This window comes from Centroberyx affinis, unplaced genomic scaffold, assembly GCF_046629955.1.
Source record: "Centroberyx affinis isolate AG114_WGS23_722 - 3 ecotype Tasmania unplaced genomic scaffold, CSIRO-AGI_Caff_v1 ptg000945l_1, whole genome shotgun sequence".
Classification (NCBI taxonomy): Eukaryota; Metazoa; Chordata; class Actinopteri; order Beryciformes; family Berycidae; genus Centroberyx; species Centroberyx affinis.
Window position 1 is genome coordinate 70,936 of NW_027279519.1, and position 6,565 is coordinate 77,500.

Sequence of the window (6,565 nt, forward strand, 5' to 3'; positions counted from 1 at the left end):
AAAGAAAAGACAAATTAATGCATCACTTTGTCATTTTCTCAAGTCTTTCCTTAAGTTGCCATATTTGAGTTTTAAGTTATTGTGTCTGTAAAAAAAAAAAAAAGGTGGATTTTGAAAAAGCCACCTTTTTTTTTTCTTTTTACAGACAAACAATTCACAATAACTCCAGTAAACACATCATAACTAGACTTGGTCTTGAATGGCTCCCCTCACTGAAGAATTACTGAAATCTTTCCAACCAGGCCAATTCACAGCATTTGAACTGACACACCCACTGGAAAGCCTCCAATCAGAGGATTCGCCTCATTTGAATTAGAGGAACTGGTGTTGTCGGCCAATCAGCCTCCAGCATTGTTGACTGTTCTGCCTGTGAGGACTTTGTCTTCAAATTCATTCAGTTGAACTAATTAAATTCAACTTAAAGTCAAGATGAAATGAAAAATGCATTTTTAACCCTTTTAGATCACATCCCCGGTCATATTGTGCACCTGTTTAACAATATATGGAAAAAAAAAAAAAAAAAATCAATTTCTTTGTATTCTTATATCAAAATCCAATCATGTTTTCTTCCTGTAAAACAAAATATGCCGTGTGCTTACATAAGCATGAACCAACCAATTTCAACCAATAATATCATGACATCCACCCATCAATCATTCTTCAATCTCTAGCTAGCCACACCGGTCATATAAAACCACACTTCACCGTTTCTGGGTCGTAGCTGACAGAGCAATATGGAGAGAGATAGGAAGAGATGTGTGTTTGGATATCAGTGGGCAAAAACTTTATTTTCATTTCCAAAACAATGTCGCTGAGGTCTAATTCATTCTTCCCACCCTTGTCCTCCTCCTGATCTAACAACAGGTGAGGGAGGTGTGTGTGGAGCCAACAGTCCTCTGTAGCTCCGTTTCTCTCTGTAGCTCTGTATCACGCTAAACTCTAAGCCCCGCCCACTGTTTAGCGGTCCAATCAAATGCGAAGGATTTGATTGGACCGCTTGTAACTGTACACCGCGCAAATACTCTGTTTCACAGGGAAATACATCACAGTACAGAAGCTAAAGACGCTCTAACTTCCGTTTCAGTGGGACTTTAACTAAACCACTAAAACCACACTTATAAACTACTAAACTACTAAACCACACTTATTTGCAAAACATCATGATGTGCGTTTCTTACATTATTATCTTGAGCTGTAGCATATTTGAAAACAAAATCATGAACACTGAATAAAATGGGACCTTTAGAATAGTACTGTGTTTTATTTCCAAGCTGTGAGTGAATTTCAACTTGACACATAAGTTCCAGCTACCACCATTTCCTTTCAGCTTCCACCTATGTTATGACCAGTAACCAGTGGGTGAGTTGGTATGACCCCCCATTGGGTAAGTTGATATGCCATTCCATTCTGCTGTAGGGGTGTGCTTGATGTCAGGCTGCGTGAAGGGCACGGCTGTGAGCTATTATCATAGGAGCCTTCAGGGAGCCATTCTTGGAAGACAGGCAGTAAAACCTCGCACCGAGCGCCTTCAACTCCTCAAACTACTGCAGGGGTGATTTGTAAGCTTCACTTGTCCAGGGAAAGCACAGTGCAGGGCAGTTACTCTCCATAATCTGGAAAGAGGACGAACTAAGGCAGAATAGGCTACGTGTTACCTTGAATCCCTAAAGGGCTATCATCACTTTACCATTTCAGATCGTGTTCATCGATTTAAATTCATCATCAGTAATGTTATGTAATCTGTCATGCGGGATAAGTTGGATGGTACATTAAGTTAAACATTAAGTAGAGGATCTTAAAACTGTCTGGGAGCCATTATGGATCGTGTCTTGGTGACGCTAATCAACCAATCCCACTTCATTTATGCAGCTAGCATTTTTATACAGAATACGATTAGGCTAGAACCAGGGCTTTCACAAATGAGTACAACATTATGTGAGTCAGATATCGCATGTCATAGTGTCTAATTGGGCTTAAAAGGCCTGCAAACGTCCTCTGCAATGTGACATTGTCCAAATGTGTAATTTACTTATCAGTTTGAAAGATACAGCATGAATGTTTTGATGTCTTGTTTTAATGCAGAAAGAAAAGAACGAAGTAAAGGAGAATGAAATGCTGAATGAGAGTGAGAGAGACAGAGAGAGACAGAGAGAGAGAGATAGAGAGAGAGAGAGAGCAGAGCAAGAGCACGGTAATGGATGTGATGCACATTGATTTTTTTTCTCCCCACAGAAGAGAAGGAAGCAGGAAGGGAGGGTATAGGGAGAGCGGGCGGTGGAGGGGAGGGGTGTATTTACGAGAAATGACTTGTTGTTCATGTAGGCAATATATTTCCCTTCCCTCCCATCCTAAATAGAGCAGGTTGGCTGCAGTTCTGGGAAGTCAGCTGCTGGTTGTGGTGTGTAACAGCAGTGCCAGCCAGCGTCACTCCTGGACTGCTCCTCCTCACTACTGCATAATGGGGGTTCTTATCTGAGCTCACTGCTCCATCAGCTCTGGACAATGTACTGGTGTAGAGGGCCTGTCTGGGCCACGTCTGTCTGGATCAACACATTTAACCTCACCCCTGCTCCTCCTCCTCTTTTCTGCTTTGTCATTTTATCCGCCCTTCTGTGACACCGTGGAGTCATCTTTGACGAGAGCCCAGAAGTGTGCGAGCACACCCCGCTCCCCCTTGTCTCCTATTCCACCTCTGTCTCCTCCTCCCTTCCCTCGTCGCTCCTCGCCTCCCTCCGCCCCCATGTCTGTGTTGTGATGTCCTTCAGCAGTGACAGGGACAGGAGGACAGGCAGGTCTCTGGTGAGCATTCGTGGATGAGCGTGGGCTAATCATGGCTGGCGTAGTGTGGCGAGGAGCATGCGCTGCAGACAGCCGGTTGCTGGTAGTTGCTTGCAGCAGGACAGCAGGGGGTCTGCCTGTGGGAGGGCCTGCTGGATGCTCAGCTCCAGGATTAGACTCCTGCTCAGCCACAGGCACTTTATCAGGTCTACCCATGCTGCCAGCAACATACACAGGCAAGCCCTCACACACACACACACACACACACACACACACACACACACACACACACACACCCTCATATACCCGTCAACAGGTCTGCTTGTCTGTTTACCCTGCATGTCTAAAAGACTCCACATGCAGGCTAACTATGTCATTTTTAGTCCTTTGCTTTGCCTTTTTCCCCCTCTCTGCCTCTATTGCATATGGCGCAGGCTAGATAGGCATGTATCCTGTGCTTGTGGTCTTCTTCTGCTTTGGAAGTTCCTTTTTAAGCTTCCCCTCACTGCAGTCTCCAAAGGAGAGAAATGGGCTTCTGTGTGACTCTGCCAAAGGGATTATTTGACTTCAAACACAACACATAGGCCCAGAAAGTTTAGGATCCTACTTTCAAACCCCAGTAGGAAGTTGTCGAAAGACTTGTGTGCTTTTGAAAGACACACAAGTCAGACAGACAGTTGTGTCAGGGAGCGTAGGGTATCGTAGGTGACCTTGTTCTGTTAAGGGGAACCAAGGCATCCTTCTTCATTGTCAAAGCTGATGCTCCCCAGATCACTTCATAATGACATGGACAAAAGGATATGACGACGGCACACAATGAATTTTCAAATTGTCTCCCTGATAGCAAAATGAGTTTTCCCTGGGTTATCTCAGCTGACGCAAGGTTCCGTATCAGAATTCACTGCCTTATTTTTAGCTTGATTCACTTTAAAAAGGAGGCACAGAGCTTAAGGGCATGTTTTGAAATAAAGCAGACACAGTGTTTTCATTAATCTCATTTGGATTCTCTTTATTCAAACAGTACAGACTCATACACAGCTCTTAGCTTACAGTTTCCTGGGACTTTTCGGCTTAAAAAACGATGCATGGTACTCACATCGCCTCACATACATTGCCTAATATTTGAGTTTTAGATTTTGATACGGTCTTCCAATCTCTTCCAGCATCCCTGTGTTTACAGATATTTTAGTGAGGCTATATGACAAAATATAATACTCTAATCAAAATAAATCTGTAGTCAAGATTGTATGATAGTTCGTGGGATATGTGAATGTGGTTTTGTTGGTTTTGTTCACGTGCAATATGTTGTGAAACAGCCTGTAGTTTGTGACGTGCGCTGGCATGGGACCATCAGTAGATGTGTTGGTGTGTGCGTGCTCATCAGGACAGTATGTGCATCAGTGGCCCATCCATACGGAGCCCAGCAGTGTGGCAGTGTGTGAGATGCTGCCAAAGCCCACTCCATCTCTGCTTCTGGTCCCCATCCCAAAACCATGAAAGAGGAAGGGGACGATTACATCTGTAGTTGTGGCACTGGCACTGCTTAGATTAGATACATGCATAAACATGCACACACATGCACTTAATAAATGCACTTACCCACCGACTGTCAACACACACACACACACACACCCACTCACCCACCCACACATACACACACACACACACACACACACACACACACACACACACACACACACACACAACTGCTACTGCAGGACACCAATTTATATACATTAAAAAATAAGCCTTGCAGTCTAAAATGGATGTTGTGTGCCTTTTGATACTTTTTGACTTGGAGCCTGGTGGTGGCAGAGGGCCAGCAGGCCTTTGAGATCCATGAATAGAGAGAGCAAGGTTGCTAGGCACAGCCTGGAATAAAAAGAGAGGGGGAAAGACAGTGAACGCACTGAGAAAGGAGGGAAGGAAGAGAGAGAGGAGAGGAACAGGGATAATTCCTGTTTTGTGATAGTTAGGCAAGCTCTTTAGCGTGAGAGTGATGTTAGTCTAGGAACAAAGTGAAATTGAATTGCATACACAGTTCTCTTGTATCCACCACATAAACATCGTCAAACTAATGCTACTGCTAAATGAATAGGAGTCAAAGGGGTAATTACATCTTTTTATACAAATTTATGCTCATTTAGCATAGTGTTGCATAGCATAAGTGTTCTTGATGATTTAGGTTGATTCAAGGCAGTTTTACCAAGACTTATGCAACATGTTTAATTTCCCTGCCATTCATTTACTATGAGCTAAATATTTCTAATGTTTGTGTGAAAATAACCAACCAACCAAACATCCATCCCAGCTTCACCTGGTCAGTCTCAGGCCAAAGAGCCATCTGATAAACAATGCTAAGAAGCTAGCTTTGAGAAAAGGGAAGAAGAAACCAGGAATGAGAGAGGAAGATGTGAACGGGGAGAATAGAGAGGAGTGTAGCTGGGGTTTCAAAGGGAGGCATGGCATGGCACGGTGGCTCGGTAAGGGCCTTGTGGAGCTGCTGTGCATCTGCATGAAATGATGAGCCTGGTGTCAGGACATGGATCATCCTTTTACACAGAGTAATGAATACAGATTGCACACCGGATAGAGAGGCTCTGCAATCTGCTGCGCCACAAATGAAACAACTGCCGTTCTAATCAAATAGTCTTTTCATGCCAGCGCAGCCCTCAGCTTGGGCTAAATTCAATTCCAGATTCACAGATTTGTGGGTTGGGGGTTGGAGAGATGCAGGAGGCAAGGGGGAGTTATAAATGTTGTAATTAGAGTATTGTTTAATGTGTGTGTGTGAGTTTATGTGTGTGTGTCAGTGTAAAAGGTGGGGGTAGCGGGGTGGGGTGGGGGTAGGGGGGGGGGGGGGGCTCCCTGGCAGCATGTTGTCGTTAACCACTTGGTTTTTAGATAGCAGTTGGAGGAATGGGTCCAATCACAGCAAACACACACACACACACACACACACACACACACAAATACACACATTTAGCTAATTATGCCAACTAGTGGCTTGGGAGAACACGTTCTCTGTATTCTGTATTTAGGGAACAGCGAGGAGCTTTGAAGGAGAGCCGCAGTGCCTCTTTGATGCTGCTTTTGTTTTCTGTTTGTGTGGTTTAATAATTTAATCAAGCCAAACGTCCTCCTTCTCTCTGTAACTGTCTGTTGGTGGAGGCTAATTACTCTGCAGATTGTTCTCCTGGTGCTAGAGATGGGAGTTTAGATCCAGAGGGGGGGCCGTGCTGATGGCTGTAATTTAACAGTGTGCTGATGGGCTAAGCTGTCTGTCGACCGCTGTTTTATTGTTTTGGGAGGCTGCTGACGAGCTACTATTCTAATACACACCATCTGATGAGGATGCCTGCTATGTTGTGGTGCATTGTCTTTCTCTTCCATTCACCTTGGATCTATCTATCTATCCTGATTGGCTCACAAGTTAATGTAAACACATAGGCTACTAGTAGATAGATAGCTATCCATCTAGATATTTAACTGCTTGACTATCTGTCTAGCTATCTACCTAGCTTTCTGCCAGCTGGCTAATCTGTGTCTCTATCTATATTAGATAACCATCTAATCTGTCTATTATAGAATATCCATGTATTTTGACACTGTTTCTATCTATCCTCCTTTCCCTCTATCACAAATCTTTAAACATGGTTCAATTAAATTTAACTATTGCTGCTTTCAGTCAGCAAGAGCAACAACTGACTGCCCTGCCTTGGACTTGAAGACTTCAGCCCCCAACAAGAGCTAGGCCAAATCGAGCAACTGATTAGATTTCCATGCT